At 44.2% G+C, this 14,322-nt stretch overlaps 1 protein-coding gene across 8 annotated transcripts in view; it reads right to left on the bottom strand.

The window, feature by feature from the left end:
• Positions 1-14,322, bottom strand: part of LOC307045471 (uncharacterized protein) — a 201,430-nt gene that overhangs the window by 100,731 nt on the left and 86,377 nt on the right. The gene's annotated exons all lie outside the window — the stretch shown is intronic.

Genomic DNA, 14,322 nt, shown 5'->3' on the forward strand with positions numbered 1-14,322 from the left:
ATGTTGATAGCTCTAACTCTTTAGTTTCACTTACACATAGCATGAGGCCTATATACTGTAGATACATTATCAGACTGATTTCTCCTTTTATTGTTCAAGAACACAGGGAGCAGAGCAGAATTGTTTTTTATTTTAGTTTGCGAGTTCCCAGCATAGCCTCTTGGTCTTACGTCAACAATCCTATAGAAAGGAATGGCCGACCATCACAAGAAAAAGGAGACACCACGTGAGCCGTCACAAGGCAAGAGTGGGCTGGTCCACTCTGGAAAGGAAAAAACACAAAGTACCTAGTTGATCAATACAGATAAATCATACATCTAAATGATTGCATCTAAACATGCTAATGTATTTCAAGTGCTTATTTTGAAGAGAGCACCTTTGTCATTTCAATGTAAACTCCACTCAACTACACACTTTCAGACTTACTGGGTTGCATGTATGACAGAAACATTATGCTGAAATGCATAGAAAACACAAACAAAGGTATTCAAAATGAACTTGCTTTCACTCCATCTCTCTCTTATAAAGCAACTAGCAGAGTACAAAGTTGACTTTATATACTTCATGCACTTGAAACACTTCTTTATTTTTTAATGGAGTTGTGGGGAGATTCGGATGGTAGGGGTAATAGAGTTAAAAGTCCAGCACCCTAAGCTACATTTAGACCCCCATTTCCACCTGTAGTGTATCATTGAGGGTAAACGGGACCCGCTGGCCTCATATTCTCCTCTTCAGTGTTATTGTAGATAAGCACCACGTGGCTAATGAACAGAGAGAGGGCTTGTTGAAGGTCAGCCTCTTCATTTAGAGGCCCTCCAATGGGCTGGCCCACTCTGCATGGTTAAACGCATCATCATAATAATGCCAAGGACCCACCGTTTTAAAACTCTTGCATTTTTTTTTCTTCCCCCCCCCCCCCCAGTATTGCCTGGAATACTTAACTTTACATCTCCAATATCCCCCCTTCATCTGAATTATGTTGATTTCCCTGTTTCTTTCTGAAAGGCTTTTAAAGGTCTTGGCAATTATCCTTTTTCTGGATGTGCTTAGAGAAGGATGCTGTCCATCCAATGTCTGCTGATGTTAGGGAAACATGATTTAACACAATCAGAGATGCAAAGCCAGGCTGGATAAGGGTGCTGATGTGACCGGGTGGCAAGGCCGGCCAAGGTCATGTTCATCTGCATGATTAGGGGTGATGAATTCTGCCCTGACCTCTGGATTATGCCAGAAGGGAGTACAAGAGTATGACTATGGGTGTTTATCTGTGATCCTAGGTGTAGAAGTGCCAAGTGAGATTTAGAAATACTATAGACAATGGATGAGATTTTCTTCGATCCCATTATTTTTTGTATATATCGAAAAGTGACTCATCTCTTTCCTCTGGTCTATAGTAGCTTATATCCTTTCTTGGTGGCTATTGTGATGTGATGAGGGTCTCTGTGTTTATGTTCTCCCTTCCTTATGTCCTCCTGGATCAATGGGGAGACAGATGTGGTCTCGCTGCTCTCTACTGTCCCCTCCTGGAGAGACCAGGCAGTCTGTTTCTACACACAGACACCTGCCCATCACACTCACAAAGCAAAGCAACTCATCCATAGAAGCACATCTGTCAAAATGTTAACAGTACAGAATTGTGTTGTTTAACACTGCTTCTTCTTAGATATCAGGTTAACGTTAAAAATGCCTTCTCACTTTGTTCAGGGGTTTCAGGAAAGGAAATGTCACTGCAAAAAACAAATGTCTGCAAAGTTTATCTCTGCATTAACATGAAGTGGAAAGACAACCCAGCGTAATAAACTTTTATTGTTTTTTGATTACCAACTCAGAAGTGGGATGTATATTTGTTCATACAGTGTGCTATTTTAATCCATCTGCTTTATTGTCCTTCAAATAATGAAATGTGAGTACCATATGGGAGACGTTTGCTGAAAGCATTCATTTAAGGGATACGTTTGGCTCTAATCAGGAGACAGTGCCTTCTTTAGCACAGCGCTGTATGGTAAAGCCCGATAAAGTCAGGCGTACAGGAAATGAATGACGTCTCATCCCGGACCGATTTACTGTAATCCTTGCCAGAGTCCACGTGTCTACCCAGTACCTACTCCTTGTTTCTGTAAGTGTCTAGTCCAGCTCTACAGCCAGCCCCAGCATGCCAGCTGGCAGGGAGAACAGCCAGGAGCCTTATTTACCCGCCCCCCCCCATCATAGTCCCCCCTATGAATACTAATGTCGCAAAGCCACCAGGGCCGCAGTGGAGAAGAAGATGGGAGCAAGGGAAAGGAGAGATGGACAGAGGGAAAGAGAGAATAGAGATTTAACATGCCTACACTCAGCACCCTCTTCACCTTACCTTGCCAGTTAATGTAATGCAGGGATCATTTTGTGCGACAAAAGGGTCTCCTTTACGGCCCGTCCACACAGCGGCGTGGGTTGAAGCTTGCCGGCGGGCGTGTCTGAAACTCGACCAACAACCAATCACCTGAATCTCCCGCGCCCGGACACACAAGCACGCGGTTCGATTGGCTAGAGCTTGTACTGGCATATGATTTGATTGGCTGACGCTTTCGTAGAAGCTTCAAAAGTTGAACATTTCTCAACTTTTGCGCTCCCACAATGCAGTTCGGCGAAGCGTGATGTCACCCCATTCAAAGTGAACGGGCAGAAGCGTTGAAGCTTCAACGCACGCCGCCGTGTGGAGGGGCCGTTAGCTTTGCCTCCTGAATTACAATGCTCATTTTATATAATTGTCTCCAAAAAAGCTAGGGAATGAAGAGCATATCACCAAATTACTTAATAAGGCAAATCTTAAGCCACAACTAACCCTACCTCCCCCTACCTTACTTTTCTTACTCTCAACTCCCAGGGACCTGTACTGTTCCTCCAAAGCCCCGGCAGACAAGAAACAATGGCTGGAGAAGGGGAGATAGGAGGGCAGGGGGGGGATGGAAAAGTGAGAGGGCCAGGTGTCAATCACCTCCTCAGGTGGGCTTCAGAGACACACACACACATGCAGGTACCGTGCACCACCAATATCTAGGGGAATTAAAAATACACTGGCAGAGAGTAGGAGAGACAGTGAGATGGTAAAACAGGGAAATGGAAAAAAAGGTAGGAGAGCAAATGGGACAAAGGGGATGTGCTGGGAGATGGGCCTGGATGATGCAAAGGTCGGAAAAAGAATTCAAAGAGCGCAAAGTAGATTCACTGAAAGTCATTACCTGCCACACATTACCTGGGCAACAAGCTTAAAAGAAATAAATAAATCAGTTTGCATCAACAACAGAGGAGAGAGGGAGAGACTGGGGAGATGCAGGCGGAGAGCAGGGGGGAGAGGCGAGAGGAAGAGAGGGAGGTGGTGGAGGGGGGGAAGGGGGGCAGCGGCTGGAGAGGGATGAAAAATCGATGGACAAACAAGTGAGAGGGCGCTTGCAAAAGGAAGCCAAAGGGGGGAAGAATTAAGCATTTAAAGAAATTCTGTTTTGGTAGTGGGGAGGAGGATGAGAAAAGGAGAAAGGGGGAGGAGGTGGGAAGCCAGGAGCACAAAAGCGCCTGAGGGTGGAGGGGGGTGAGTGTGGCAGAGACGGACGGACCACAATGCCCTGCAGCTCGATAGGGTTGAGTGACCACATCAGGTCTAGAGGCGAGCGTCGAGACATGGGCGAAACCCGATGGCTTTAAGTCAAGAGGATTAGATTCAGGGTCCCTTTTTTTTTACCTCCACCTCTCACCCCCGTCTCTCCCCTCTCGTCGTGTCTGTTAGGTGGAGTGCCCCCAGTGCAGGTCCTCCAATCAGTAAAGAGAAGGACCAAAGTATTACTAATAGTCTGGTTTTAATGTTTCAAGTGGTAAACCGGAGAGCTGGCCTGTATGCTCGGCACCAAGGTAAACAGGTCAATAGTATTGATCCTGATTCTAACTCTCTCTCTCTTACACACACACACACGGACACACAAACGCACATACAGCTTTTCGTAGCTCAGAAACATGGATTGCATGAGAAGCTTTCTGCATTGCACCGAAGTCCAGGATGGGGAGTTGACACATCCACACACGCATAAATGGAAACGCACACACACACACACACCTTTTTTCCAATATTCACACATGTAAAAGAGCAAAGCACACCCTAATGCTGTATTCCCAAAGACTTTGACACACATAGAAGTGAAACAAAACAGGTAAACAAATATCAACTCTATACTATATACTATACTATACACGTCAGGTCTGATTTCAATGTGTCGAACAATACAATATAAATATGTGGTAGGTAGCAGCCTACACAGCAGCAGCTGCACCCAAACACCAGGGCAGAGCGAGTCATTTGAATACAGATTCCTATTGTCCTTCTTATGTCAATAAAACTCAGCAGTGCTAAGGAACTAGCGTGGTCAGCAACATTATGGGACTAATTAGCATTTTGTTCTTTCTTCTGCTGGTTGATCTGTTTAAACAAGCCTGGGGGGTCTGCTGTACTTACTGTAATTAAAGCAAAAGGAGCGACTCTTGCTTCAGAGAAGGCACACACAAAGGCTTCCTCACTAAGGGGTCCTCGAAACCGCACAACTAAGTATCCCAGAGTGGTTTTTACATGGAAATACGCTGGGCTACACAATAGGTAAAGTTGGCAGGTTAGTGCAGCAGTTAGTGAGTTTTTCACTTCGATTTGTTCCTCAATATAGCCATACCTGTAGAAGCATCCCTGAATGATACTTACAAAAACCCCTAGCCACTCCGGGAGCGCTGGAAATTTGCTGAAGCTGCACCCCAGCTCGGCAAAAGAAAATTCCTCTTGGGCAATGCATAAAGAATATCAAAAAAAGATAAAGAAAGGAGCTTCAATAAATACACATTGTAAAAAGAGCGAGAAAGGGTTTTCTTACTCGCTCTTTTTCTATACTGAGCAGAAAAGGAGGTGAAATAAAAAGTATAAAAAGCAATGTTGGAGAAAAGTTCTTTGGGAGAGAAACGAGATTTTATTGGCTGATGGGAAATCAAAGAGACAACATCTCCTCTGATAGTGCTCAGTCTTTTCTGGCTGTGAGCCATGTTAGCAGTAGAGGTGATCACTGAGGCATTAACAGCCCAGCGATGACACCAATGTAATGTAGCCACTCTGCGCTGGATTATGACACTTTGCGCGGATAACCCTTATTATGGCGTTCATTTAAGCTAACATGAGGCAAATTATAGGCTGTCATGGCACTGATACCACGGCTGTTTAGACAAGGGCTGACACTGAGGAACTACTGTTGCGTGATTCGGCCTGATGTGATTGATGCAACAATTTCTCTGATGTGAAGTATCTCTGATCTGAAGTATGTAATAATTTGATAAGTATATCATTATTTTCTAAGCTTTATTTAGCCTCAACACACACAGACTGCCATCCAGGAGCAAATGAGAGCTTGAAGGATCGGCTCAATGCTCTCTGTCCCCGCTTTCTTCTTGTTGTTCCTTTTCAAACAGAACCTTTTAAGCACCTACAACCAACTGCCGGTTTAACACCCATATGCACAGAAACAGCAATATTTAGTTTGGCTCACTTTCCACTAGAAAAGCCTTTTTTATTGCCCATCATTTGAGTCTGTAGCAAATCCTGGAAACTGCAGCGTAAACATCTGATTCAGTAACTTTATTGATCCAGCTGATGATCATCCTAAAGCCAACAGTAAGCAAGATTTAACATGTATTATTTAACCATGTATTTAGCCGCGTGACATCGCAACAGGAATGATTGGTATACTCACGATTTCACGTGTATATGTTTTTGTAGAATACGCGTTGCAAATAAGCTTAACAGTTCTTTTGATTAGAGAACAAATAGGTACAAATAAAAATATGGCTTTTATTTGTTCAGTCTTTGCATCATAACTTAGATGATAGGCCTAAAAAAGAAGCAGGAAATGGGTGTGCAATTTTATTCTCAGTTATGCTGAAAAATTGATTTTAATGTTTTATATGTAATTGTGTTATTTATATGTAATGTATTATTATGTCGTTGAGTATTTTCTCTGTCAGTCTGGATAAGACTTCTAGGATCTACAGAATTTCTAAATGGCGTGTGACAGAAGTAAAAGAGTATCAATTACCCGTTACAAATGCAGTGTGTATGCACTTCGAGTCCACAGACTGTCAGTCAAAGAAGTCCATACAGTATGTACAGAAATGTAAACAGTGTGTGTGTGTGTGTGTGTGTGTGTGTGTGTGTGTGTGTGTGTGTGTGTGTGTGTGTGTGTGTGTGTGTGTGTGTGTGTGTGTGTGTGTGTGTGTGTGTGTGTGTGTGTGTGTGTGTGTGTGTGTGTGTGTGTGTGTGTGTGTGTGTGTGTGTGTGTATAAGCCCTGGGGAGAAACCCCATCTTAGGTTGTGTGTGACAGCGAGCCATCCTGCCAGATCAAGACCTGTCAGCCATGCAGCCCAGCCCAAGCCACAACCCCTCTGTTCCTCCTCCTCCTCTTCCTCTTCTCCCATCCTTCCATCCCTCCCTCTCTGTCCCATCCCTCCATCCATGCTGCAGCCTTAAACAAGCACCAGCACTTATCAGCCAGAAAAATAATTGGGAGGTCTGCCGCCCGCAATACTCTGGTCCTCCCCTCCGTCCATCCGGGTCGCTTCAGCAGTGTCAGCTCGCATTAGGGGGAACGCCCGGGCAAAGTCTAACTCTCTTTCACCGTCCCTGTCTTCCTTTCTCCTTTTTTCTCATTCTGAGCCATTAACAATATCTATCCCTTTACAAACCTACCTATTTAACTTTGCCACTGTTAGTAAAAGTGTTGTGTATTTGGAAAATGTCCTAACCTAACTGAGTAGGGTATACATAATGATCTAATAGAGGCAAATCTCCACAAAAGTTCACCAAGTAACTGAATAATGTAAATTTGCTCTGCATTTGTGTTTGCTTTTCCCATTTGCCTTGGTAGAAAAATAAGCAGAGAAGAAAACATGTATCAATTCCCTTAGGGTCAGCAGTGAGAACAGGGAGGAGGGGATACGTGGAGCAGGGTGCAGCGGATGGTGTTGTGGGGGCTCTCCGGAGCATCAGTACGTTGTCACTGTCATGTCACAAGGCCGTTTGAGCGTCTCATGTGGCCGAGCTGCCTGGCGATCAGGGAGACAGAGAGATAGATCCAAGGGGCCAGCGGGAGTTGATGTTGATGTTGATGTTGCACCGCTGTTGTAGCGGATCTGTGTGTTTTTTGTGCATCTGTGTGTTTCCACGCTGAGGAGCCATGACAGGGACAGTGGTTCAGCTGTCATTCGGGGCGCTGCGAAGCGATTGGCCCGGGCTGACATGTCATGGGGGTTCATGTCCAACAGAGGCGTGCGTGGGTGCTTCTGTGAGTGCGCTGTAGTACAGAGAGGGACACCAGGCTATTACATCCCAAACGTCAAAGAGCCTTGTTGCTCTACCTCTGCACAAAATCCTGACATGCTGTGACCTTACCCAGCCCACTGGTATTTACTATATTTACCTATAATAACCCGGGGGTAACCGACTGCATATGGCCATCTATAGCGACACAAAAAGCCTTGAGGCAGTGTGAACTATATGACCTTCTATTTATACTTTTTACTACACTGGTACTCAATGATGTACTATAGGACCTTTTAGATTAGATGGTCATCCACTGCGTCACAATGAACCCTCCACAGTTTACTCTTGCATACAGTAAGCGAGGGCAGTTACTACACCTCTGACCCACTTCTGCATACATTACACACCTAACTACTACCCCACGCATGTGTCCTCCAATGCCTGGACACCATTTTGCCCTTGAGCCATTCTCTGTCTAAGCGTGCAAGTCCAAGTGGCCACAACTGCCTCCCACAATGCACGAGGTGACATTGAGAGGCCCCCGATTTCTCCGCGGATTCGGGGTATCCATCCGGCTGCCCGCACACAAATAAATAATGCAATGGCCGGCTAATGCAGTGGGCCCTGACTCTGTGGCTGACGTTGCCTGCAGCTACCTTTGGGCTGGAAAATAATTACCATGCAAAAGAGGGGGGGAAAGGCCCCCCGACATAGTGTAATGGGCTAAAATGGGGTGATACAATGCAGCTGCCCTCTATGCTTCGATGCCTCTCTCTCCTACTCTTAATTTTTTCTCCATCTGTGTCACTCTCTGAAGTCTCTCTCACTCTCTTCTCTCTGGTATACACAGTAGGCACTGCCTAGCCAACCAGTGTTGTCCATTCCTCCGAGGAGCTCAGTGAGATGAGAAACCGTTAGTGGCACCATTCTGATATTCATAGATCTGGGGTTTCCACTGACACACTGTCACACTTGTTATTGTAGATACTCCCTCCAGGAGTTGGAGAAGCAAAGGAGTGATTTGGATTGATTATTGTTTTTGATGAGTGTTTTCTTGCTCTATTTAATATATAAAGCACCTGAATCAATATTATGTTCAATATTAACTGTAATTTTCATTTTTCTAGTTACCAAATTTCCTTTTGAAATTTGAAAATCTGTTTTTGGAAGTAATAACAGATCAGTTTAAGTGCCTAGTTGTAATAAAACCATGCCCCAACAGCATGTAGTGTTCCAATTAGGACTTTGGCATTGACATTGGTCTCAGTTTACAGTGGAGCAAACAGATGGGTCGGTATGTTGACTAATCCAGTGCAGGCGGAGACGTGCTGATCATGAATAGAGGGCTGATCGATGTACTGCTGTTTACACAGGCCTAACAGTGTTTACTGAGACACATTTAAACACAGGCTCCTGCTCTCATCTATCAACCAGGTATGGAATCAAGAACAATGGCGTCATTTATCTTAACCCTGAAACAGACATTTACTGTACACTTGTTATGATGCTCTCAGAAATACTGTGAGAAGGGGAGAACAATTGTTCTACTCAACAGTTTAGTTCTCACAGATCTAACCACCACGGAGCCGGCTTGCAAGTAATGGTCCTATGTTTTGTAATAATCACCAGTATTGTTTAAAAAAATTCCACATGTCATTCTCTGAAAATGAGAATAAGACTTCTATGCACAATGGGTGAGATCCAAGTAATACAAATGAAACAACATGGTGAAATGTAAGCGCTACGTTTTTCATAGTAGACTTAAAAGGGAAGGGAGACAGTTATATCTGGCCTTTTATAGAAATTGAACTAGAAAAAGTTCTAAGAGCTGAATTTTTAGTCTCAAGTATATGATTGACTACAGTATTTTATTGTAGTATCATTCACACTTGCTATCCTGATTAACAGAAGACTTGCAATACTGATGCAAAAAAGGAACAGGATTTACCGGGTTTCTTCAAAAGCCACCACAAGCTCTTAATTTAATTGTACGCGTTTGCACATAAATGTTCATTTGGAATTCCAGCTTTCGTCTTTCCTATTCAGATGAGCTATCATGTCCTTCACACTCTTGGTCCAAGGGCAATACACCGTGAAAAACGGAGCCATGATCTACTGCAGCCATTCCACGCATCTTGACCCCCACTTTCTGTTGAATACTGTGTGATGGGGGGTGAGCGCCATGGAGACCGCAGGGCATCCTGGGATCGAGGCATGCCGCCTGCCACCAGGTCCCCTTCACTCTGGGGGCCTGTCAGTCAAAGCAGAAAACTTCCCTTTGAAGCTCTGTCAAGTCTCTGGAGTGTCTTGCTGCCCCAAACTCAGCCCCCTACTCCCAACCCCATCCGGGCTCCACACCTCCATTCCCTTTATCCTCCTCCCCCCCTGTAGCTCCCTCCCCTCCCCTAGTGACCCCCTCGTGAAATCCGCTGTCCACTGTCCCCAAAAGTTATCCCCATATCCCCCCTTATCTTCGTCTCAAGCTATGCAATCCAAAAATTGAACTTAAAAAAAAGAGTGGCACAGAAAGAGCTTAGTTTCACTTTTGCAAACCAAATAAGGTTTAAAATGGTAAGGCGTCATGAGAGAGTAACTCTTAAGCCCTGAGACAGACACGCAGGGTGAATCCCTACAGCTCGCTTGGCTCAATCGTGAGTGACACTGACGGCTCCGGCGTGTTGTCCCGTTCCGAAAAAAACTAAGACGAAGTGAAGAAAAATGAAGCTGCCCACACAATTCTGGCACATGCTGCTTGATAATCGCTGATAAAGACATAATTTACACGCAGATCAGGTGCAAGCGACGAAAACCACGGCAGATGTTGGTGTTATTAATTAGGGCATTATTGGTTTTATAAATCTGAATCGCAAAAATGATAAATTTCACATATCAGCAGCACCGCTTACAGTAGATGCATGATGTGGAAGTGTGGGGAGGATGTGCTAAGTGCTGATGTTTAAGAAAATGCTTTGAAGGCACATGTATCATTGAGTGCCGCTCTCTACACCAGAGCATTAGACTTGCTGATGGCTTGTTTAAGAAGTGATGAAATGTGTATTAGATTTGTTGTGACTCAAACAGCTGTGTTCACACCTCGCACTGGCTTGTTACTGTTGTCGGTATATTTCATATAAGTGCTCATTGACTTCCTAGTTACCGACGCTAAACATGTGTGTGAAGGCACTCGTAAACATGAGCGTGTACTGTATGTGTGCAGTGTATCTACAGGGTGTGTGCACATGTGATTTCAGTCCATCGGAGAAAGTGTATTAAAGTTTATAGTGTGTCACACCTCAAAAGGAATTAATTGAAAAAGGGGGGAGACAGATAGCTCAAGCCTGGGGCTGCTGAATATGAAGTCTGAGGCTTAAAGAAAAGTCAGAAGGGACAAAGATAAAGGTGGAAGACTCAACAGTTTTCTTTCTGAGAAGCCTTGAGCCCTGCTCAGTGAGACAGAGCTCCGTGGAGGTGTTGTACTCCATTACCACAACTAGCCAGGACTGACCAAGTAACCAACGCTGCTAATTAGCCGCATTTTAATTAACACCCCCGGCATAACCACGAGCATCACCACATTCCTCGAAATCCTATGGTGCCTTAAATCTGCTCAGGACTTATTCTCAAAGCAAACTTTAGTGCAACTTTATAATATAAAGTGTGCTCCCAGTGATGTCACCAGGATCTATAATCCATTTGGGGGTCTAAGATTGGATACCTAGGCCATTACACAAACGACAAGCATCCATCAACCAAGTGGATGTATGGGGCAGCGAGTCACATGAAACACATAGAAAGGCATTGTGCATTTGACCCTGACAGTTCATTTGACTGCACAGCTTCTCTCTCTGTGTGACAGTGTCGAGGTGTTGCTCTCTCACTGCCGACACGTGGCTCGAAGGCCAGCTCATGGCCACAGGGCCTGCTCCTTTGAATAACGGCAGGTTAAGACATAATCATCTTCAGCAAGGAGAAGATTCACTTTGACCTCATCACCTCCATCTCCCCAGTCCTAAGCCCGGAGAGAGATGGAGGGAGGGATACAGAGAGAAAGACAAAGAGGGAGAGTGAGAAAATTACAGCGTGAACCCAGAGGCCAAAAAGAGACAGAGGGAGCGATTGAGGGTGAGGATAGTTAGTTCTCGCCTTTGATGCTTAACTCTCGTCGACAGTGCAAAGACTGAGAATCATAGAGATGTGCGGCGAGAAAACCCTCTCTGTGGGTTGCTGCGCTGCAACCCCAAGGCTGCACAATCATTCTCACATGTTAATGGGCTGCCATTTGGCTCCTAAATCAACCGAGGGCAGGAGACTGAAGAGAGCAGAGCATAAGACAAATATCCAGACCATTATGGGAAGCCAGTGGAGTTCAAGTATAACATACAAAAATGACATCTGTAAAACTTTTTCTAGACTGTGACAACACAGTTCCACGCGTAGTAGGACGTTCACAAAAACAATCACACATGTGGAATAAAGGGGTACACAGTAGGGAGTACTACCACAATTGATGAAGGACATTCTTCACATGTACCCCGTCCCAGATTTAGACTCCAGATTCCCTCTCTCTCCCACTGTTTCTCAAGCTCTCTTTCCCTCTCTGGTCCACTAACCCAATTTAAAAGCAGCCAGACACCTCCTCCTGCAGTTTGTCTAGGACAGTAGACAGGCCCTGTTAGTAGGACTAGCCTTCTAATGACTGCATTCTGACAGTGTGTGTGTGTGTGTGTGTGTGTGTGTGTGTGTGTGTGTGTGTGTGTGTGTGTGTGTGTGTGTGTGTGTGTGTGTGTGTGTGTGTGTGTGTGTGTGTGTGTGTGTGTGTGTGTGTGAAAGGGTGCACTAGCGTAAAGCACTAAAAACTACTTACAGATTGAGACCTCAGTTCACACACACACTTGTCTGTAAACACACAGCTGTCTCTATATCACTGCACAGTAAATCCATCTACTCTCCTTCCAACATAACTGTATCCAGAGATGTCCCGGTCAAGTTTTTCTTGGCCTAGATCCCGACCCGAATACTTTAATATTTGGTATTTGCTGATACATATTCTAATCTGATACTTAAATGTACCTAAATGTTGATGAAATATGAATCTTAAACATTCATCCCAGATTCACCCAACTTCCCAGGAGTATAAATCAAGTAGTCAAATTCTTATTCTTGATTCAGAACTATTAGGTTGATAAGCTTAAAATATTGATATGAGTGAAAGCCTTACTGTGAGAATGTGAGTCCTGAAATTGAAGTGGTAGATCTGCTAGAGAGAATATGTATAACTGTTGGTAGTCGTGGTGACGGCACAAACTCTTTGCAGCGTTGTTAGATGCTTTTGTTTACCTTATAAACAACCCACAGTCAGGTTTAATTCATTCATCTGTCATCAAGTTTATCTATGAATACATATTATTTATTGACTAATCTACTAGAATGATTAAAAAGGTTTAGCGCTGGCTATAAGGACAAGCTACTGGCATGAAGGTTCTATTTAATGTATTCAGAACATTTAAATAGCCTCAAACTGCTATCTTTCCTGCAAATGTACAGTGGATTAAGGGTCTACCAATCAGAAGTGTTTCTTCTTCTTCTGTGTGTGTTGTAATCTAAACTTTTGCACTTCACTTCATCTGATAATGGAGGCGTGTGGTGCAGTGGATAGAGCCTTGGTGTTGGGATCAGAGGGTCACAGGTTCAAACCCCACTGCAGTCAGCGTGTCGTTGTGTCCCTGGGTAAGACACTTCAGCCCAAATTGCTCCTGTGTGGATTGCCCACAGTGTTGAGAATGTATTTCGCTTTGGATAAAAGAGTCTAACAAGTAACATGTAATGTAATGATAACGTTATCCCACCCCACTGCGTTGTCACAAAAACATAATGGCAAACATCCGGTTGACACTGCACTGCTCGCACTGTTAGCTCCGTTAGCAGCTAGCCATGTGGAGGAAATCCCTCAGTCATTGATCTGCTCCTTATTTGGAATTCAGCACCTTTAATGAGAGGAGCTTAGCTTATAGTGAATATTTGTAGCCAATATTTATCCATTCAATAAAGTCTGCTTCGATCCCGATTCAAGGATTAGCTCGGGACGCACCCCTACAGTTTTAAAATGAAAAAGCTTGCCTTTTAAACTTCATATTATTTGTATTGACTGCTCTCCAGATTCAAATGAGGACTCACAAACTTTAATCCATTAAAAAGTTAATGGATTTCTACATTCACGTGAGACACCACAGTTGTAGATGAGCTGAACTGTTTGCAAATAGAAATGCAGTATTAAGATTCTCCTGGTCAAATGAGTCGAGCTATTTAAAGTCCTCACCATTCACAAAGAGTAGTAGGTGGTTTACTCATGAATATATGAAAGACAAGCCACATTTGGGATTCTAGTGACTTGACTTGGCATTTTATGTTTTAATTGTCTGCGAGCAGGAGGTCAATCCACCAAAGACGTTACCGCCGTTTGGTGTGTAGTAACTATAGATGAATACATGATAGCAGATATATGAAGGGAAATAGAGCACAGTCACACACGTATACATGTGGTTAGCCGCTGATGAGGGACAATTTTTAAGTTAATTGATTTTTATCCCCTTATTAATTTCCTTGGCTTTCTCTCTATCCCCCCCCTCACTCCCTCCCTCTCTCCGGCTTCATCAGCAGTCTGTCAATAGGCTCCGCAGCCACGCTCGATCCCTTATCGCCACAGAAACGCCTCAATCAAATCCAAATCAGTCACTCATACCGCCATCAGCACACAGCGCTGGCCAAGCTCCACACACACACACACACACACACACACACACACACACACACACACACACACACACACACACACACACACACACACACACACACACACACACACACACACACACACACACACACACACACACACACACACACACACACACACACACACACACACACACACACACACATGCATGATAAATGAAGATTGTAAACACAAATACATACACTCATATACACCTTTGTTATTATTGAAGTC

Source organism: Notothenia rossii (genome assembly GCF_949606895.1).
Source record: "Notothenia rossii genome assembly, chromosome: 7".
Classification (NCBI taxonomy): Eukaryota; Metazoa; Chordata; class Actinopteri; order Perciformes; family Nototheniidae; genus Notothenia; species Notothenia rossii.